This window comes from Linepithema humile, chromosome 4, assembly GCF_040581485.1.
Source record: "Linepithema humile isolate Giens D197 chromosome 4, Lhum_UNIL_v1.0, whole genome shotgun sequence".
NCBI classification, from domain to species: domain Eukaryota; kingdom Metazoa; phylum Arthropoda; class Insecta; order Hymenoptera; family Formicidae; genus Linepithema; species Linepithema humile.
Genome location: NC_090131.1, coordinates 23,119,612 through 23,143,481, shown reverse-complemented (window position 1 = coordinate 23,143,481; position 23,870 = coordinate 23,119,612). Strand labels below are relative to the sequence as shown.

The window sequence follows — 23,870 nt, the reverse complement described above, 5'->3', positions numbered from 1 at the left end:
ATTCACAAATATAAGTCGCAACTATTTTTAATCTTGCATACTACACAGTATTAATTCATTTTTTTGCAATACAATTAATTTATAAATAATATAATTCTATATTTTTAATATTTAATTAACACGTCATAAATTTAATACTTTAATTAACATGTCATAAGTTTAATATTTTTCTTTATAACGTAAAGGTTCAAAATAATTTTAATAATTTTAATGTAATTTGCTATAAATTTTATCTCATTAAAATTTTATTTCGTATGCACACAGCACAAGATGGATATCAAATTTTCCCAATTACCGGAAGCGTTGAAAGTTACTTCGTATTGAAAGCAGATTATAAAGAAAATTGTCATCCCCACTTTCGCATTCTCGACGTTATTGCGAGATACAACGGCGAGTACGTCGATACCTGGTCGTAGTAAAAAACTCAACCGCCATTCTTCCATTGTCCGCGAATGCTATACTCGATCCACAGTCGTCGTCAACAATTTTATTACTCAGGTTTTACGTCTAAACGAATCACCGGAGCGTGCATTCATCTCTGTACCCGATGAGAATATACGTGCATCGCACGGGCCGCCCCGCGGCATATTACTCGGACAGGATGATAAATACGCGACGCAAGGAAGGAGGAATGTTTATGGGTTATTGTAGCAAAAGACACCTAATTCACTGTCATCCGCACAATTCCGTAAGGATAAGGACGCATTTCTCAGGGCTCATAACCTCTGCGCCTTCATCCTCTTCGTTTTATTTAGTTAAGCGAACAATAAAACTGTCATTATCATGCGCATCGTGTAATCTAAATTGTCTTATATCGTTTCCCGCGACGTTACCAGTAAATCGTCCGTTTCGCAATTATATTCGTTACGCGCGTGTAATGACCGCACGAAGATTAAAAGAGAATTTTACAGATAACAACGGAGTTTAATTGATGTTTCCTTAATAGGACGACGAACTACGTACGCTTCACATATAACGAAGGCTTGTGACAACATTTAGAGCAGATTAGAAAAAATAGCTGTGCAGAAACAATTAATTTCGGAACGTGAGCTATTACTTTCGCCAATTAAAAAATTTAAATAAAATTTATTTGGCAAATTGTGAGTTTAATCAGTATAACAGAAAAGTTCTACCTACTCGATGTTTTTTTCCCCAACATCATCTCTGCTCTCCAGATCGCGGATTACTGTAATAGTTTACGCGACCTATGCGCGGTCCATAAGTCGTTTACTAGGATAAAGGCCAGCGATTAACGACGTCACCGTGAAACATAATGGCGATTGATATTTCCCGGGGGTAGCTAATTCGAAAGTGGAACTGGCCATCGCGAATTGCCGCGCCTTAAAGGCCATAAATTCACAGCGCGCGGCAGGAAAGAGTTCGCCATTTGATACGGAAATCGGGAACTCGGCCCGGAAGCCTCACGCCAAGCAGCTTCCAGGTTGCGTTACCATAACGATAAATTCCAAGGGAAAGATAGCGCACGCGACCTTAGATTTGCGATGCTGATATTTTCGATTTCACGAATTGCGCCGTACTGCCGTGGGATATCGCAGATGGCGAACGACCGGTTTGAATCTTGCAAAAGCGGATGCTAATAACTTATCTCCCGGCACAAATGAAAATATAGCTTTCAAGACGCTGAGAACATTTTAGAGTGACTCTGATATAATAAAAAAAGATTACGCTGCGAAAGTGAATTGGCTGGAGATTTTATTAAGTTTTCACTGTATGCTTAACTATAATAAAGTAAGTTCGCGCATACTCGATCATAGTAACTTTGCAAAATTTTTTAATATTTTTTAAACTGATATTCTAATTGATAAACATATATAATATAGATTGAAGTACACCAAATCTACCAGCCCAAGACTTCCATCATCTAAAAGCTTAATATTGTTATTAATAGATAACGTTAACTGGTTATATAAGATTATTGTTTGTTTCACAACTTGGTTTCGTACCGTTCCGTAATACTCATAGCCACAATCTCCCAAAAGTTAAAATCTCCAAGGTGCAGAAACTCAAAAGGTATTATCTTCAAACCACAAATCTCAAGGGAAGGTTAGGGTTTCAGAATTCACAATGTTGATAGAAAATTCATGGCGTTACACAGCAGCGCTATATATCAAGTATGCTGTTGTCGCGAAAACTTCATCGAATAATATTTTTTGTTGCTTCTTTACTTCAGATGTTCTTTTCCAAAATGTAAGTAAAAAATTTTATCTCAAAAAATGTAAAAAAAAACTATTTTTATTAATCTTTCTTGTAGAACAAAATTTTTCAAAAATTACTTATATTATCAAAAATTGATAGTTGTGTGTGATATTCATTATAGCTACGAATAATCTCAAAATATTTCTGTCTAAAATTAATCAAAAAATTTTTCAAATAAAAATGCAAAAATTTTAAGTAATTTATCAGAATTAAATTCTTATAAAATGCCATATATATTATTAAAAATCTATAAAAATGTTAGTACATTTTTTGGTAAAAAATTACAGTTACTTTTATAACATGCTATTCGTTCTGTTAATTGTACGCGCAAAATTATTCTGTCTACCAATAAGATCGCAATTTAAAAGCAGGAAAAAATATCCGGTCGTCGCGTCGATCGAGTAGCGATTTCAATTCTCATTCCGCGCGCGAACGGCGCCGCTTCGTCGACTATTGCAAAGAACGAGCCGCATGTTACCCGGACTCACCTCTGTGAAGTTGGCAACCTATTTTCGAAAAAATTAGTTTTTTTATTAAAATTCTGAATGTACCTAATAAACACTTTGATTATCTGACGAGAGAAGAAAATACATCTCTATTTTTTTATCCTCCTATCTCACAGATTCTGTAAATATCGTTGAATTTCTAAGTCAACGATTCAAATTTAACTCTTGTCAAAAATGAAGAGCATCTAAGCAATAATAAAAATAAAGAAAGTAGAAATAATTGCCAGATAAGAAAATATTTGAAGCCGTGTCTAAATATATATTGAAATGTCTTTCTACATAAAAGCTATAAGCGTTTTCGGCGCTTCACCTAAAGATTGTTGTTTTCGGACAAGCGGCGAGAATCAATGAGTGAGAGTCGAGATTGAGACAACGAGAGTATTGATTGTGAGTTGCGAGCATTTATTCTTTCTCGATTTTATAATTTTTATATTAAACTCAGTTATAGTTCTTGCAAAAGATATTGTGCGTTTTCTTATAATCTCTACTGTTAAGTAATACACAACGATTATTTTTTATGTTAGCATAGTCTCTGCGATATTATGTATTTCTCTTATTAAAAATATATTGTCGCAAATTTGTATTAACCGCGGACTAAATAATAAATATTTTTAGGCGCTTAGATAGATGGCGTTAGTTTAGGTCGATTGACACGTGTAACATAAGATTTCGTAAGATTAATCCAAGCATTAAAGCATTAAAAAGCATTCGAGCATAAAACAAAGCATTTCTTCATTCAATACAACAAATCGTATCCATACGATACGTAACATCTACAATATCAGAAAAGTTTTTACGAAACAACAATCGAGAGCAAGAAAGAGAACGATGTAGTTCTCCGAACATCTTTTTGTATTTCATCGTCGTATCTCTTAACAGAGGCCGTTTACTCGCTGGGTTTACGTAGCGTGGAGCTTCCGCGGCAATTATTATGCTAACGAATGTACTCACGCGCCTTTATCCTACAGCGCGTCCGCCGGATGGCTGGCTGGCTGGCTGGCTGGACTGCGAAAATTTACAAGAAGGACCGCGGGTAAAGGATGTGGTGCGGTGTGGTAGATTCTCTTTTTTTTCGCCTGCAGACAACTCTAATTGGGCAGTGGTGCGCGGTGAAGGGGCGCGGGTACTTGCCAGCCGCATACGAAGTGCTTAAAACGCTGCGATTTAAGTGTAGCAACCGCTTTCCAGAAATCAGAGTGGTGTCGAATTTATTACGACGGGTGATTCGCGCGAACCTCCCGATCCGCGTATCGCCGAAACAAACAAATTTCCGTTATCGATTCTCGCTCGCGCGAGAGAGACACGATATCGCCCTGCGGAAATCGCCCGACCCAAAATTCTTTCCGGTCTCGATAACGCCGCATCGACAATGCACAGCTTATCGAAATTTTTCCTTGCTGCGCTGCGCGGAGGAGAATTCAGATCGACAAAGTTCCAGCAGCGCGTACGTTGCTTCCGTGAAAAATATGTCCGACATTTTTGTTGTTCATCTTACATCGCGACCGCGGCGACTTCTTCCTCCTTTATCCAAGGAATGATTATGCGCATACAATACTATTGAAAATTGTTCCTTCGAACATCACAAATTATACGAATAAAACATTCCTGGAAAATTCGAAAAATTGAATTCAATTAAATTATAGTAAAATTGAAAATAAAAGAGCTACCTTTTGCACTTGAGAAACTATATTTTCGCGAGTATGTAAACTTTTAAATTGACGACGAGTAATGTGTCGTGGAAAATGTTGTCTTGACTGTGTAAGCGTGCATTTTCAAAATTGCTTCCTAAATACATTGCAATAACAGAAGGCTAGCAATCTTCTCCTTTTTTAACTAAACAACTTTTTTTTTAAATAAAAGTCAGTTTTATTTTATTATACAGTTTGGAGCTTTTAGGAATGATGTTGTTTATTTTTAGATACTTGTTACTTTTCGCTGTACACATAAGTGACGGCTCTCGCTTAAAATCCATATTTTTCCGCTTGCGCTCTCAAAAAATTAATGGGCGCACACCGCCGACGGGTTATTTTTGCAAGCTACAGAATGACGTTGAAAGGACGCGCGGCATCAACGAGTGTGCGCTCATGGCTGACTTTGTCGCTGTCGCCAGAGTTCTCATCACAAGGAGAACCTGCGAATGGAGAGGGAAGCGAACGCGTCTCCGACGCGAAAAGGTACGCGACGAAACGTATATTGTCTGTGACGTACGCCATTAGCAGAATATATTCGCAACCTCTCTGGCATGTGTAGGGTAAATGAACAGTCTCTACTGCACAGTGAAAATATATAAATGAACAGCGAGTGTTTTTATAGAGTATCGTGTCGTATCTGTTACTGCAGTATCTGTTACATTAATGCAGTTGTATTTTCAAGTTGCTCTAAACACGCATATACTTGGGATTCGGACTCGCGACACGACAAATTGAAGCGCTTTTCACGGAAACGTTCGATGAAACTTGCGTCTGATTATGTGTCGAAATATCTGCCACTCTCAACGTTATAGCGATATGTTAATGCAATAACACCGCACTCTCATATCCTCAGACAGAACAATATGCTACTAATATACATATATAACGCGTGTGACAAAAAATATAATTTAAATTTATCAAGATAAAAAATAATTTGTTCTTCTAGAAACTAACTAAATTTAAAATATTTTGCAATGTGCAACCTAAAATTTTTATAAAATCAATATCATATACGATCTACAATGTGTTAAATTTTATAATATGTATCTTATAAATCCATTATCTTAATAACAATCAAGACAAATTATAAACTCACTCACCGATTGATGCGCAGCAGCGGAGTTGTCATTCTGTTGATCTGCATAGTTGATGATCTGTAAAATACGAAAATAAGTCAAGATTATAGTTGCGTTCATAATGAATATTTATCAAATCATAATTGAGTACATTGAACTTTTAATTCTTTTTGTAAGCAAATATGGAATAAAAAAATTATTGAAAAAGTTTAATTATTAAAATAAAAAGTAATAAATATGTAAATAAATTCTAATAATAATCAATATTAACTAATGTAAATATTTTAAGTCTTTTAATTTACAACATTTTCAACAAATAAATGAATTATTGCTTACCGCAAAGTTGCTCCGCCGGCGCCCGATGCTCCTCCTGAGCCTCCTCCTCCTCTCAGTAGTCCTTCGAAGCACTCACATTGAATCACACGCGTTCGCGGCGCATGCATTGCTCGCATGCGTACCTGAATACGAAAATCGCGCGATACTTAAAACGGCACTCCCGACATCACAGGCGAATCGAACCGAATTGTCCAAGCTGTGACGTTACGCGCGAATTCCGTCCGCGTTTCAGACGACCACATTTACCAATTGGGGCACGATTCTCTCAAAACAGAAGGCAAAGATAAGCTCGAAGAAGATGAGGTGATTAGTCATCCAATCAACCGACTAGATACAAGGCATCTGAAAAGCAATCGGTAGCGTTTGACTAACTCCGGTAGCCGTCCTCGACTACCTTCGACAGTCCGGCTATCTGTACAACTAGCGCGCTGCACGTAGAACCGAAGATTGCCCTGCCGTAGTGGAGATTTTATGATGGAAACCGACCTTTCCCTTCCCCGAGCCAAGCCTAAAGTCAAAAAAAATCGTGTCCCAATATTTGTCATACAGCAAAAATGCGTTCATCTATAGATTCGCTATAACTCTCGGCATTAACGGCACTCCCGATGCGCATTTTGTTATACTATACGACGGAACAAATATATTTTGTAGCACCGATTACGCGCACAAAGTTAATCTGCAAAATAAAAAAGTAAATCCAGATTAGAGTACTGTTCAAAATGGTTAATATTTGTGAAATAATTATTGCGCACATTGAATTTTATATTTGTTTATCTATGCATACAGAATTAAAATTTTTAAGAATTAAAATTTTCAAAAATATAATTAAAAAAAAAATTTAATTAGTTGAATAATAATAAATATATAAAATATTTCTAAGAATGGTGAATATCAACTATTGTAAATATTTTACTAAATGTATAAAGTATTTTAAGTATTTTATGGGCGCTACATTTTATATATATATATATATATATATATATATATATATATATATATATATATATATATATATATATTAATATTTTATATGCAATATTTTGTGCGAATAAGAAATAAGAAATAAATGATTAATTACGCAAACGTTGTTCCCCCGCGCCCGATGCTCCTTCTGAGCCCCCTCCTCCTCTCAGTCCTCGCAGTGCAAGGCACTCACTCGCGTTCGCGTCGCACATATGAAAATCGCCCGATATTTTAAGCGATACTCCCAACGCGTCCTTTGTCATTTTAAGACAAAGATGTAACTGAAATATTATTGCACGGACTACGTGTTCAACACTCTCCGCGATAGATTAGACAGAAAAACATGATACGGAAAACTGTGAGAAATAATAATGGTATTATTGAAGACGATAACGCGCCGATACACATTTACCTCGTATAAGTGCCGCCGTGCGAATAATAATGGTACAATGAGAAACACAAGGTCGTGCCGATTCCGACTTAAAGGAATGCGAGAAGTGGGGGCCACAATGTTTACGTTGATACACGAACGCGCGCGCGAGAGAGAGAGAAAGAGGATGTGCGCGCATACTAAGCGTAACGACGAAAACAACCCCAACGCTACGAGTCGGTTTCGAATAAATAAATGTTTGATAATTGCTCTGTTTCGAAACCAACTATCGAAAGAAAATTAACCCGTATACTTTATACGAATTAACATCACGAATTTGACACGCTACGGTACGTGAAACGAATACAAGTTAAACGTACTTTGTGTCGCGACACATCCATACATATAATTATAGTATAAAACGATATAAATTTAACGATTGATTCTACAATGTACACTCATAATGAATAAAACAAATAATGATAGTCTTGCCTAAAAATAAAAGCCATTATGTACGCGGATACGTACGCGTGTGTGTGTAGCGTGTGCGTGTGTGTGTGCGTGTACGTGTGTATGCACGATCATTACTCGATATAAATCCGACGTCCTGAGTTTTCTGCAAGTTACACCTAAAAAAATACATTACATTTTAATCTTTCTGAGCAATTGTAGCGATCATTTTGCATGTCTAAAATTGTTGTGCATTAAAATCTGTACTTACTGATATTCTAACCTGCTTCAATTTACGGACGACCAGACAATCGATGAAACGTAGTTAATTATGAATATTCGCGATAAATACATACCTCTCAACAATCGCCCGTCACTTTAATCGACACTCCCGACAAAAGTTTGCGATTTTATGCACATTTATTACGCAATTATTACGAATAAAATATGCGATTAAATAATTTACGTTTTTACTTTGCATTCCGTTGGGCGCGAAAAGAATGAGCGGAAAAGATGTCACTCACTCTAGCGGTCAATAGAGCAATACGCGTAACAGTCGGTAGGACACATGCTCCTCTACCGGCCGCTGTGAGCTTTAAAAACATCGTAGAGCGTTAATGTTTTACGAAGTGTCGATTCTAATCGCGTTTTTTATCCGCAATAATTACATAATAAGAACGCATAATTATTACAAATTTTTGCCAGGAGTGCCGATTAAAGTAACGGGCGATGGTTGGAATGTATTATTTACCGCGGAAATTTGCGATCAACGATGTTTCCTCGATCGTTTAGCGGTCGATGGATTGAAAGAGGTTATGATTGCAGTGAGTAGAGATTTTAATATGTAAAATCATCTATAAATTCGCTCAAGAGAAATATAATGTATTTTCCATTAGAGATGTAGCGTCTATTCAAGAATTCATTTTGGGTAAATGTAATTTACAAGTCACGGGCGACCAGAGAGATGCATTGTCGTACAAAATTGCAAAAATTTTTGACAATTTGAAGCGTATGTATTACATCTAAATACCTTACACATGTAGTTATATCTTTAATTATTAGAAATGTGCAAAAATTTAAACATATGATTAAAAAATTAAATAATGCCCTCTGCAATACATAAATTAATAAAAATATAACTGTTGCTTTTTTACTAACTCATAATTCGTTAATATATAGCTAACAACTATTATTCAGGGTATTAAAATATAATAAAATTGCATTATAATTATCACAAAATTTTTTTAACAAAGTTATTAAATTTTTAATTGTATACTGCACATATACATATATGTATATATGTATATATATATATATATATATATATATATATATACATACATACATAATATATACATGCATAAATATATAATTAAACAAAAATAGATTTTGATTTTTTTAACACAAGGGATGATTCTTGTTTCATAATTTGGAATAAACAGTAAACTTTATTTTTTATTCAAACATTTTTGGAAATTAGGACATTTACGATAGATTTAATGTATTATTAATGTCTTAAAAAGTATTAAAATATCTAGCTAAATGCAGATTAGTGTTTGAAATAATTAATATTTATAAAATAATTACTGCGCACATTAAACTTTATATATGGCGATTTGAAGCGCGAAGGTTTATCTGTAAAATATACAAATACATTTATACTACAATGACATCCAAAATATTTTATCTAATAAATATCAATTGTTTTTGAAGCACAATTTAAGAAAGGCCTGATCAAAAGACTGAAATAAGAATTTCATGAGATATTTGTGAATGTCTTCTTAATAATCCTTTAACCAATTTAAAATCAATATTACTTCAGTAAAAGTAGCGAGTAATAAGTTTTAAATTTAAATTTTACTCAAGTTTACTTGAGATAAATTAAGGAATATAATTGTATTATTCATCTAAGCCTCTAAAGCTTTGTTATATTATATTGTGATCGGGGGCGTTACGACCGTCAGAAGTGCCCCTACGCTGGAAGTGGTTCGGGCGCTCCAAGCGCTAAGCAAAAAAAAAAAAACGCCATGCCACCACGCGGTTTTTACACACTTCAAAAATTATCGGGGTCTATTACAATTTTGCGCCCCTCCAAATTTTGCTACGCTGAAGCGTATATTGCGTACTATATTGCAACGCCCCCGTATATACTTGTATGCTTTTTGAAACATTGATAAGACTTATTTATTAATCGTGCAATTAATTTAATTGATAGTTTGATTTGTATGTTATCTCTTACTGTTAATTGTAATAGCAATGTTGATTGACCGAGGCAAGTCAGTATTAGCAAAGTTTCTACTTCAGCGAGTTACACTCGCTGTCTCATGCAATTGCGAACTCGGCAAAACATGCCAGCGTTACACGCTATTACACGCGGTAGCAGCTTGCTAAAAGCTATAAACTATAAAGCAGCCGCGTATTAAATAAAATTCTATTTATTATTATGACAATCATGATTAATATTATTAAACTGTATTATAATTCCATTTTGTACGCTGTTACAATATAAATTTTTTATGTTTATGTTCCAGATAAACATTTGTGCCAATTCGGGATAAGTGAATCGTCATACTTCGCTTTAGATTGTCGGCTCGAGTCACACGCGAGTGTGTCGGGAGTGTCGTTTAAAGCGCGATTTCCGTACTCGGGTGATACGCGCGTGTGAATTGTGTCGTCGCGTGTGAGTGCCAGAAGACAGGATTACTGACTATGAGAGAAAAAGGAGGAGACTCGGAGTGACGTCAGAGCAACATTGCGGTGAATTTATCGCAAAAAGTGCGAACTTTTTTTGGAAATGGTGAAGGGACTTAATATTAATGCGGAGTTGGATTAATGAAGGAAGGCAACAATGCAGATGAGGACGTTGCAGTAACTGAGACGGAGAATGAGGAAATTGAAACACCAAATCTTTCCGAGATAAAAAAGCTATTGGTTCTTTGAGAAACAACAAAGCGTTACGAGAGGCCATGATCTCAGGAGAGCTGCTAAAATACGGGGGTGCCGAGCTGCACCGGAAACTACATAAACTCATCGCTGAAGTTTGGAAGAAAGAGAAGATGCCTGCAAAATGGAACACGGCCGTCATCTGCCCGATCCAGGTCAACCACGGATCAAATCTTCTCCATTAGGCAAATACTAGAGAAATGCTACAAATTTAACATCGATTTGCATCAATTGTTCATAGACTTTAAACAAACTTTTAAACTTGGTGACAGAAATCAAGAGACGACGACTTCATTGGCATGTGCATCGAATGGATGATGCCAAAAATACCAAGATCTTCATTTTCGGATTGGAAGGACACAGAAAACAAGGCAGATCGAAGAGACGATGGCTGAATAATGTGACCTGATCCGGATCGGAGTAGGGGAGTGGCGACGCAAAGCCGAGGAAGAAATTATTGTAACATAAAAATCGCTATTTTAAACAGTAAAAATGTAAAGTGTACTTGTGGCTCATCTGAGTAGATAGTTTGACAGATTAAAATTAGATATACTAAAGTTGGCTTTTAATCGTATCAACTGTATAAAAAATCATTCTTTTTATCCAATTAAAAAAATTATTTGGGTTTGATAAATTTATAAGATTCATAATAAAAATTTTTAACCTGTCAAACAATTTCAGGATAAGCCACAATTTTTCAACTACCTTTTGTCTAGCTTTAATGGACGGCAGCTCTGGTGATAGATACATGCGACACGCGTTCTGACATGCATGGCAGCGACTGTCGCGCGTAATCGGCTTATCCTGCATACACGCACACGCGCGTATTCTATTCTAAAATCTAATATAATTGGACATTCTATTTTATGATTGTTATACAATGTGACATTGTAAGTTTTTTAATTATTTCGCAAGCGACGATTTTCTAGCTCCGATTTCCGAACATTTGTAATGCGAATCAATCAAATCTGCTTCGAATTATATATTTTCTCGATCGGTATCGGGCAGGTGCAAAAATTGCGTCGAAACTCATCGCCGCGATCATCCCGCACATTTCTGCCATTCGTACGAACGCTAACTAATCTGATTAATATCCGATTCGAACGATGGATAATGAAAACGGTAGATACGCCATGACACCTACATCCACAGGTGGCCAATTAATTTACAAGCGCACACACTTTACGTGACATCGACATATCCCGAGCATGAAGTCACGTCTCCCTTTGATCTACGAACAGGTACGAGAACATGATCGACCCTTTGTGCGTATGGCGGTCGCCGATACGTCGCGATATGCTACGTTTTCGTGGAAATTTCGGTTTCGCATCGATCGAAAGTAGAGAGCGTTGCCGCGCAGTGCTATTGTTCGCCGTGACGTTCGACCGTCGCCGGGCGCAAAGTTTCGTTTACTTTACTATAGTTCTCCGTTTAATAATCGTAATGGAAACAGGTGCCGGGACCACGTGGCGAAAGCGCTCCCGCAGCTTTCCATGAGATTCACAGCTCGCGCATCGCATCGTGCAAGTGTAAATATCATTGCATCGCCGCTGGCACTCGTTCTTGATTAATCAATAAAGCGCTTCGCGGTGCTCGAAATTACGAGCAGCGACGAATCAGTCGTAAATCCGATGACGCGGCGTGGCCCTCGCACGAACAGCCGTTTTCATGAAATTTAAAACGGGGGATTACAAACGGAGATATTTTTTACGAGAACGCGCGTTTTATTGGAATATTTTTGCGCTTGATTGTGCCGCGCCGCTTTTTGTCGCATACCGATAGTCAGTTTTACCGTTCAAATAATTTCTACGCAAACCTATTGTAATTCTCTTGTAGAATTTACTCATATTTTAGGATAAATCTGCTACATCTTACGAATATCGTAATCTTGTATCACGTTTTTGATACCATATGTATGTCTACATGTAATTTATTTTTTTTTTCTTAAATTGATCTATTATTTTGGACTTTCAAATACTCTGTTTTTTCTCTTTCGAAATTATCTCAGTCGACTTAGGCCATCGTTGACCATAGATCAGTGAGAATAGAACTGAAACTGCATCCTTGAAACTGGACAAGACAATAATTTCTTCATGTCCTCTAGGGAACGAAGGAAAGGGAAAGAAAGTTTCTCCGTTGAATAAAAAGTTATAAGGGCCGCGGAAAGAAACTTATCTCTGAGAATATGTCGTAAATTCTTTTCTATTAGCGGATAGTTTGACATTAATTTGCGCGACAACATTACAATTTTAATTCTCTGAAAGCAACATCCGCATCAAATGAGACAATTTTAATTAACATTTATCACGACACATTTTATGACTGTAGCAATTTAATGGCAGGTGACCTGAAAGCGAAAGTGGGAATTAAAGAACAAGACCGAATTTTAGGAAAATATAATGATAACAATATAAATGAGAACGGCGAAAAATTTCTAGAATTCTAACATCGGTAACCAACATTGGCTCAGAATAATAAATATGTTTTTCTCACATAAAGACATCCACACATATACATGGGAAAGACCACAATTGCAACAAAAATCGCGCGCGCGCGATACTGGACTTCATATTAATTAAGGAATCAAACGCAATTAAATGCAATGACACAAGAGTGATGCAAGAATCTAATTACGGCTCCGACCATTACTTGGTCAAAAGTAAATTAATACGTAAAATGACATATAAGATTGCAAATATGAAAGAATAATCAAGCTGATAAAGTGGAGGACGTCCGAAAGTATAACATACATCAAGATTTGAGTATTAGAGATACTAACCAAAAAAATTAACAGCAATCCTCAAAAAAAAAACCCCCCGTTGGACATCAAAGAAGAAAATAAAATGATTGTTAGCACAAAATAGGTGCAGAAATTCTAGGCATACAAGAAAATAAAAAACGAACCAAGGAACCAGAATGGCTTAATCCCGAAATTGATCACATAATAGAAGAAAAGAACTTAAAATACAATAATTGGCTTATACAAAAGACAATAGAAACTAGGATATACCAACTAACTAAGGAAGTAAGAAAGAAAGTTGGTGAAGCAAAGAACAAACTATGGGAAGACACATGCAGATGCCTAAAAGAATATATACCTGGAAACCTCCAGAAAAAAAAAGAGTAGACCAAGAAGATCTTGGAACAACGACATGAAGGAAGCCATGGAAAAACGAGAAATAACGGAGGAAAGTGCGCTGAATAGAAAGAAGTGGAGATTGGCTACGGAAACGCGGGCGTACCCGTATTAAATCCGTTGAAGAAGAAGCAATTTAATTTTAGCTGAGATAAATTATTAATTACATTTCTGCGCGGCGCTCCGGTAGATGTGCACATTTTTCTTGACCGGCATCTTGTTTCGCATTGTTTCGCCATGATAAAATTCATGCAAGTATTTTCTGTTGGTTTAATAATATAACGCGACGAGACATCTTCGAGAAAAACAGTCGGCGATGGCAGGCAGTCTAAGTGCTTTTGCAGCCATCGTGGTCTCGCAAATCACTCGGGGGGTGCTTGCGATAATAGTAGCGCTTTAACGCGACAAAATATCGTTAGCCCTTCGCCATGTTGTTAGCCTCCGTTAAATTGCTTCAACAGAATGACAAACGCGACAGCGCGGGATCGAAAGAAATTTAATAGAGGATATTACGATAACAGCGCGTGAAAGGCGCGAGACCTGCGCCAAGCCGGAAAGACGGGACGTGCGGATGACGAGAATTAAATTTCTGTGTGCGATACCATCGCGACACTTTAAATTTAGAAAAGCGCTTGCGCTTGATAAGGGTAGCGTTTACATACATACAAGTTCCAAAATATCATATCGCATTCATTCTTCGGGGATAAACGGGAAACTGCAGAATGAGATACTTTCTGTTACGCCGCATTTGTTATCAAAATCTGTTTTTAAAATAAGAATAAATGCAGAAGATAATAGAACTTTAAAGTGATATAAAAAGGTGCTATTAAATTGTGCGATCATACGATCATTAGCCATTTCTGAAAATCCGTTGCACTGTTTTTTTAAAGAGTTAAGGAATGTCGCTGCGAAATGAAAAAGCGACAAGATTGTTGAACGTAAAGATTGCTTTAATTAGAAAAGTAGCTCTAATTAAAAGCTAAAATCAAATGGCCGGCAATTGTCTGGTGACTAATAATTATGCGGTTTGCATTATTTAGAGAAGCTGCGCAACGCGGAGATATAAATACCTTTTGTATATATATATATATATATATATATATATATAATGTAATTAAAACTTCTACCACATATATCCGCTTGTGATTTTTTGAGCGCGGTACGTCGAGCTGGCGGGACACAAAACGCGGTCTTCAGGCACGAGCGAGAGAAAGAGAGAGAGAGACTGGCAACAAACAATAAGAGAGCAAGGGAGAACGGTATATCGTCGTAGTGGTATAAGGGCATAAAGCCTAGACGATGCCATGCGAGGAGGGCAAGGGACGATGCGAAGCAAGGGCGGCGGTATGCGTCTGTGAAATTCAACCAAGCTGTTCCGCTGGTAATAATGGACGAGAGGCAAGCGTTGAAATGCAAATTAGAGCGCGGGTCGCGGACAGCTTGATACATGTGCGGGGATTGTGGTTTCGCGCGATGCGCACCGCCGCCTATACTCGCGGAATAAAGGAGTTTGTTTTGGAATTTTACTTTACGGGCGCGAGGGTGGCACTATATAACGTCACGCGTGCAGGTCACCCTTCTCTTCCTCTCTTCACTTTCTCTCTTTTTCTTTCTTTCTTTCTTTCTCTCTCTCTCTCCCTCTCTTTCTTTTGCTGTCTTTCTCGCTTTCAACCATCGTTCCGTCTGTTTTAGTCGTGCATTAGGCGCGTGTGCGAACAGCATTCGTCACCGACGAAGAGCCGCTGAAAATGATCGTTGATCATCGTACGCGCGTCGCGTAAACTGTTCTTCGTGCCTGCGGTTGTTGTGTCAAAACGTACAATTTCCATGACGACCTCTACGAGTATAACGCGGCGTTACGGCGCTTATTATGTCACCGTGGACGGAAATGAAAGGCTATAGGAAGAGAGATAGAGAAAGAGAAGAGTCCGCGAACCTCTGTGAAATTGACACCCCATTTTCGAAAAAATTAATTTTTTATTAAAATTCTGAATGCACCCCAAAGAATTCTAGAGTTCTTCATTAAATTTATAAATAATTCCGGCGAATTAAATAAAAAATCCACTATTAAATCTGTGGGGTGTTAATTTCACAAAACGTAATCACAAAATTAATTAACATCTTAATCTACCGCAGATAGAAAAGAAGCTATGCGATGGAAAGACTCGCACCGAAGTCAAAAAATATACATATGCCAGGAAGCAAACACGATGTCCTGCAGATAACTGTATAGACTAGCATATTCCATAATGCAAACGGCAGTAAGCATACAACAGTGACAAAGAATAACACGGACAGAGAAAGCGTGAGAAAGAGAGAAAGCGAGAATGGATAGAGCGAAAAGAGGAAGATACGTGATGATTTCTGTGCAAAGGACACGCACGTCGGCCGCCAGTGGATGTTGTCATGCGGTGCATATATGCACAATGTTTGCGTCCTCGACGGTACGATTATTGTCCCGAGCATACCAGCGGGGCCGCGCGCGCTGTGAGACGCGTTCGCCGTTCTGAGACATGCATATACGTGGCTAACGTGTTTGGTGACCACGCATACCACGAAAACTGGAAGCTCGTGTGCGCTCTCTCTCTCTCCCTCTCGCTTTATCCGGGTCACGACGCTGTGCTTGGCCTCGGAGAGCGAGCTAGAGATGGTGGTCACCGTGGAGAGAGAGTCACCGTAGAGAGTGGAGAGAGCCGGCTTCAAGGATGACGCGGCAAACTCGAAACAAGGGGGTTGTCGCGACGACCGAACTCATCCCGCATACGTAACACCGCTCTACCGCTTCTCTCGCACCGAGATTTATGGCACGCGCAACTGGAGCGACCACGACGAAGATAAGATTCGTCCACGATCAGGATAACGAGCGACTGTCGAGGACTCCCTCTTTCCGGACAAAGAGTTTACGGGGAGAATCTGTTCGGGGCGATCTATTGTGGCATCGCCATGCGCGATGCAATTAGAGTGCATATATATATGCGATATGCGATCCCAAGGATCTAATCTATAAATAGAAACGCGGATATTTGTTTGATATATGACTCATTTATTTCCTACAAATACGCGCTGACGAGATATCATAGAATTGCCAAAGTAACAATATCTAGGATTACTACTTCGTATTCTCGCGCAATAGTCGTGCAAAGGTCCACGGCGATGTCGCAAACTGGCGGCGGTCATAATTCTGTCGACGCGAAGTGTAGTATAGTCAAGATGACATTTGTTATCTCGCGCAGGACACATGAGCGTCTGGGAGAAGTTTTCTACTTCTCTTAATCGTCGGTCGGCTCACAGGCTCGGAAGTTTCTTTTCTCCGCCGCCCAACTCGTCGCATTTACTTCCAGCGAAGATCGCGGCAACTTTTCCTTAATATAACTAAATGACTGGTCTGAAGGCCGTCGTGAAAATGTTCTTGAAAGTTGGCGCCACGAAGATGAAGAAGCCGCAACGGTTCCGAGACCCGCTCTCGGATTAGACCAGTTTACCGAGATGGTACCTCGCGCCCCCGTAACCATCATGATTGCGCACTCGGTGCTCCTTCGAAGAACATTCGCACGATACTTGATAAGACTCTTTGAGGTTACCTTCAAATCTCTGTTGTTATTCCTCTCTTGTTATTGAATGATAAAATTAGAAAATGTATTAAAAATTAGAAAAGACTTTGTTTTTTAAAGATAGACTGAAATATTTTACACTTATTTTTACATTGGAGTTGTAATTATTTATTTAAAGATTTTAAAATAAAATATTACAATCCCTATCTTTAAAAAGCGACAAACAGATAATGAATCATATAATTAACAGAGAGGAATAACAAGATTCAAAAGAAACAGATCTACAAGAAACGCCACATATATCATTAAGCAAATAAAGGATAAAGTAATAGAATTTTATACACTTGCATATGTTTGCTTTGTCGACTTAACGAAAGCGTTTAAAAAGGTTCACAACAAGAGCAAAATCCTAAAAATATTAATTAAGAAACAAACATCTCCTAACATCGTAAAAATCATACACAAACTTAACATTGACAACACTACGAGAGTTAAAGCCAGGGGACACACAATGGAGGATATATTTACACTAGGAAGAATTAGACAGCCTTAGTCCATTCCTCTTTAATCTTGCAATGGAAAATCATAAAAAAAGTTACCTCGCTGATACAGAATGAACAAATTTATTAGTATGGTATGTTACGCCGATGATGCAGCAATCATTGCAGAGACCGAAAATGATTTGTAAAGACAGTTTTTTAAGTTCTATCAAATATGTCAGCAGCTCAACATGAAGATATTCACTGACAAAACCAAATGTATAACCTTTTCTAGATCCAATTAGATGCAAACTTGTGATCGAGAACAAACTGATAGAGCAAGTGATGCAATTTAAATATCTAGGAGTAGATCTAGCAAGTGGGCACGGCTCGACAAAAAATCTAATGGGTCAGGCTAAGGGTGCAATATCCGGTTGTCTGAGAGATGTGATTTAGAGCAAGTACATGCGCACCGATAGCAAGGTCAGAATCTATAAGACATGTGTGAGGCCGATTTTGACATACGGTATAGAAACATGAGTAGAAACAAACAAAACTTAAAACTACGAGCAGCCGAAATAAAGACGCTAAGAGCAATAATCGGCAAAACTCTGAGAAACAAGATAAGCAATGAAGACATCAGACATCAATGCAATATACAGGATGTGGTAAGATACGGACGACAAAGAAGACGACAATGGTACGAGCATGTAAAACGAATCGAGAAAGAACAGTTTAGCACGCATAGCACTCGAGGGAAAACCGAAAGACCGTCGCTCACCTGGAAGACCCCCAAAAGGTGGAGAGATAGTTGGCAATCTACCTCACAAGAAAACCAGTGCGAGTGTAACTTTGGAAACAAACAGATCATTAGATCTCAAATAAGGAAAAAAAGAAGAAAATAACATATTTAATGTGAAAGATAAATATATAAAGTCATTTTAATATTGGTAATTTTTTATTCAATTTTAAACAATTTTTATTTTAAAAAATTTTAAGATATTTATTATGAAAAATAAATATAAAATTAAAAAAAATATATATAAAAGGAAACTGAATTTGTAAAATATATTTTCTGTTAGAAGTAAAAGACTATTTGAAAATAGATTGAGTCTATCTCATATCCATTTTTATATTAAAATGTCATTATTCACTTAATTTCAAATAGATTTTACTTTAGAAAAAAGTTTTAAAATAAGATCTTTAACGTGAAAAATGAGGACATCTCGTTATGTTGCACACTTTGTTATGTTGAAAATATTTTTTGTTACTTCTTTTTGTTCTTCGAGCAAATAAGGTGATTGAGTTTAGCGAATACAATCGAATAATTGTACCTAATAGCGCGTGAAGGCGGTAACACCCGAGGGACTTTTTGCTCCTCGCACCATTAAGGATAATGAACGAAATACCAATGTAAGAGGATTTCTAAATTATCTTTCCCACAAGATTGCTCTCGTCGTTAAGCAAGAAACTTAATCCTGTTTTTGGATATGTGTACATACAAAATTATATTAGATCTAGTGATTAATTGAAGAGTGGACAGACTCACAATTTGTTTAAAAACATAGACTATGCAAATTTATATCGAAAACTATTTAAAGGACACTCTACAGGATAAAAAAAGAAGCATTCGGATACGCGCGCGAGCAATGCGTATGCGTGAATGCTTGAAAATCCGTTGAGAGGAGAAGGAGGCTTCGAGTGACAGTAGAGCAACGATATGGTAAGTAATTTATCATTAAAAAAATGCATTTTTTTAATGATAATAAACAGGCTAGCTGATGTGCATGCGGAGCTGAATAATCACCTCTTTATATTAATGTAAGTATATTTATATATGTGTTTCTTTCATATAATTATTATTTTTTTGTTATGTTTAAAAATTATTTTCCAATTATTCTTTGCGCTGATTTATTTTGTTTAAATATAATTCTATTGTTTCCTAAATATTTCATTAAAATAAGTTCCGTGCTAGAATTTATAACAAGAATTATACATTTATAAATTCATATTTTTTAAAATATCGCACTTTTAGGAAAATTGGTTGATATTATAATATTTGATTTAAAAATTGTAGTTGATTATGCGTAACTTAGAAAGAAAAAAATTTATTTCTACAATAATTTGCAGAAATGCAATATATAGATAATTATAGATTTTCAACTGTATAATCTTTTCTGCAATAAACATTATTTGTAATAAAACTATTCAGAATTAAATAATAAACAACAATTACGTATTAATATGAAAATTCTTATTTAATTTTTCTTATATTTTGTGAATCGTATTTACTTCACATTCTCCAAAGAAATTTTAATATTTGAATTTTAACTGTATGATAAGTTTTATTTAAGTAATTGTTAACAAGCAATGCAAATATACATTGCTATTTGCATTTATTTGCACATTGCAATGCTACTTGATGATAATAGAAAGAAGAAAAAGATTTGTATTCGGTAATGATTATTAATAAAAGAAAGTTACCCACATAAAACTACAAAGATTTAAAAATACAGCGATTAAATATAATGGATTGCTTAAAAACTTTTTCGTTAAAAAGTGTTTAAGATTATAAATATATCACACACTCTGTATTGCGAAATGTAATTCATAATATGAATAATACTCCGTAATGCGAAATTTTAATTCCAGGTTGATTTTCAAACTTTTAGATCCATTTCAATTCTTTCTTGTAAGACAGAATTCACTTTAATCCTGCTATTGGAATAATCCGGCTTAAAAAATTAGTTTTTTTAGGAAGTAAAATATGTTAAACCCTCTTTTGCTCCATATTTGAAATTCAAATGTGCCATATTGTAGCTAATTTTTTAATAAAAATTAGAATTTAAAAACTGTTTATCTAATCCAACGTGAGAAATGCAAAGTGACTTTAATATTTTATAATATTTTATTATATATAAAAAAAAATAAAAAGTATAAGATTTTTCCAATTTTTAAAATTAAAAATTAAATTTTGCAAAACAAATTTCTTTAAATCTTTTTGATTAATTCATAAACTACATATAAATTTATAAAATAAAAAACCTTAATCAAAAATTAAATCCCAAATTCCAGTGTTAAAAATTTCAAAGAATAAAACAATTTTTTAATTTATTTAATTATTAAAAAATTTCACTATTCAAAAATTTCTAATATTTATAATTATGAGAAATTTCTGTATGCTCGGCAATGCTATTCGTGCACATGACCGCAAGAAATCAAACCATGTTGCTTTCGTATAGAACAAGTAGACAAAGACGACCAGCGGTTAAAGTCATGGACGACAATTACCACGAGGGTGATTCGGTGCTATCGAAAATTAACTGCGCTGACTCGGACCAATGTGATCCCCTGGCAATAGTACATTATTGTACTAGGCTCTAGCACACGATGGCTAGTACACACACGTTGAGCTAGAGCCTGTATCGTACATCTTCATTATCAGAACGATCCTTAATCCTTAAATTGGATTACATAAGCACACTCTTGCAGTTTTGTATTAAAAATGGAATGGATAATTGTGTTTCATAAAAATGGAATGTGTAATTTATGTGTCATATCCGCCGTAATGATACATAGCGTATTTTATACGTAAATCTAAAATCCTCGAGAAATTGTAGAAATATTTTGAATGCGATGTTACGAGAAAAGTATGTGTTGAAATTGTATTGTAAAAATCTGTCACAAGCTATTCATAAACCTCTACATGAAATATTTGCTGCGTTGCTCCAACACATTGCATTACGTAAAATAAGCTTTCATTTTTAATAGTATCATTACACGTAATGCTATTCACCGCAATCGATATGAATATTTTGCTCTAATTTATATATTATTTATTGCCAGTTTACATGAAATTTTATATTAAAATAAATAGAAAAAACATATGCCATAGAAGGAGTGCGATATTGTGCCAGAATATATCAATGCCTGATGCATTTCGTAATTCGATGCATCGCGCGGCGGTGCGCGTTTTGCATATTTTAAGCGGAATGTCAATTTCGTGAATCAATACAGGCAATGCCGCGCACCAAGATATTCCAGGTAACAAAAGCAATTTGGAGTATTCCCCGTGGCAAATGAGGCGCCTCTGATTAACACACATTGGCTCAATTACACGGGTTAGCCGAGGGAACACGAAATTGCCTGCTATTAACGGTGGCGCGAGGGTGGATAGACATACGAGATATATCAACCGGATAACACGACGATACGTTGAAAGCCATAGAACGTAATGGGATACTGCGGAACAAAATGTTTCACTATTTTCTTCCTTTGCGCTAATTTAGGCCACCAAGTTTGCGCGCGCAACTATTCGCGGAGGCAAACCGCCGAATTAGCGACGAAAGCGGCGGCTAAACTGGCTCAGTGAGATACTTTGAGATGCAAACATTGATTGTAAATATAAATGCGGATAATCTCTAAAAAGTCTTTAGAGAGAAGCGGCGATACAGATAAATATAGTACTAGTCATTTGCATAATAATTTTCTTATTATGTCTGATATATTATGCTTTCAGAACATTGAAATAGCAGTTTCAAATCTGATGTTCTATGCACATTGCATTTGCAACGAGAATTACAATTAAAATATAAATCGCAAATATAAAAGATACATTTGTAAAGATTATTGTATGACTTACCCACGATCCTCTCTTCACGATCCTCTCCAAGGTCCTTTCCATGATCCTTTCTACGATCGTCTACCTTAGCTAGTACCACAGTAATGCTTATGACTACTCTTCTACCACAATGATGTTTTCCTCGACAATATAACCTAAAATAATAATCCAATTTTTTATGTAAAAAATATAAAAAATTTATAGTGTTATTCACATCTTCAATTTCAAATAGATAAAATTTCGAGTAATGGTTATTCTAAATATGCAATTTTAATGTGATAACGAATCAATATTCTCGAATGCACTATTCACGATAGAAATATAACATATATGAGATAATATAACTAATTACATTGTACAAAGCCAAAAAGTCGTACATTGCATTCTTGCACAATTAATTTGTTAATTATAATTAACAATTATAATTAACAAATAAAGTAATTACAGATGTGGTGAAAACAATACAGATTTTACAGAATATTAATAAATTTACCTTACTTTATGAATGCGGTATGAATTTGTGCAATTGCATCGTAGTTTGTTCACCGCCCAGCAGAGGACACTACCCTCTACTTATGAGTGCTGTCGAAAGATAATGTAGATTTATTTTTTGCCAAGAGTTATCGACAAATGTAATTATGATTATAAATAAAAATTATATATGAAACTTTTGCACACAAAATCCATTTTATATTATTAACAAAAAGCTAAACCAATCTTAGTGCAGTACATAATACAAGACAACAGTCAATATAAAACAAGGAAATTCCAATATATTTTATTATTTGACCATTGATAAAAATTAATTAGTTGACATTTTAATTATTGTAAGTAGAATCATTAGATATGATTATTAATTCACCATTTATTACGCTCCGCATCAAGAATCTAATTATAGTACAATGGTCAAAATATCATGATTAAAGTTAATTAATCAAATAATAATTATGAAATTATTCATCACCCGATATTTCTTCCTCGCCTTTGCTTGCCTTTATTGCTGACCTAAACTATTCTATGGTATTAATTATTACTTACGATACGATTGGCCAATTGATACTCCAGTATTTTGTAGCAACTGCTTCGGCAATATGTTGTAGAAAGTATCATTAATGATTGTCAATCACTAGTCAAAAAGAGATTTAAACGCGAATATTATTGCAAGAATTGATTTTCATCATGTGCCTGTATCATTATATTGATCGGCAATATATTTGGATTCTTTGACGCATGATTATACATGAGACGCATTTTAAAATGTATAAATAACGCAGAAAGCAACGATCGCGCGTAACTGCTCGACATCTTGCTTTTTCCGAGATACAAAGTGTAACGGCACTTTCGTATTGTTCAAAGATTCAGCGAGAACCGATACGACGCGATGAGCATCAACGCGATGAATCTAGATCAATTATTGAATGTTAAAAGACTATACGTACCAATTAATATTCTACAATAACAGCCTGTTGCTCTTTTCTACAATAATGGTTTGAAACTCTTTGGCGCTCAAAATTTTCTTTATATGAAGAGA

The 23,870-nt window shown here is 35.9% G+C and overlaps 1 protein-coding gene and 1 long non-coding RNA gene across 2 annotated transcripts in view; one reads left to right on the top strand and one right to left on the bottom strand.

The window, feature by feature from the left end:
• Window positions 1-3,210: 3,210 nt before the first annotated feature.
• The window catches only part of kl-3 (dynein heavy chain 8, axonemal kl-3), a 43,196-nt gene continuing 22,536 nt past the window's right edge, over window positions 3,211-23,870 (bottom strand). The window contains exons 67-71 of the mRNA XM_067353395.1: window positions 23,378-23,465; window positions 22,833-22,921; window positions 22,361-22,494; window positions 5,827-6,502; window positions 3,211-5,568 (exon numbers count right to left, since the gene is read on the bottom strand). The gene's annotated coding sequence lies outside the window, so the exon portion shown is untranslated. The remainder of the gene's footprint in view (window positions 5,569-5,826; window positions 6,503-22,360; window positions 22,495-22,832; window positions 22,922-23,377; window positions 23,466-23,870) is intronic.
• On the top strand, window positions 8,146-13,396 carry LOC105672616 (uncharacterized). The gene is made up of 3 exons (XR_010889794.1): window positions 8,146-8,433; window positions 8,506-8,618; window positions 10,141-13,396. It is a non-coding gene; the product is annotated as an uncharacterized lncRNA (long non-coding RNA).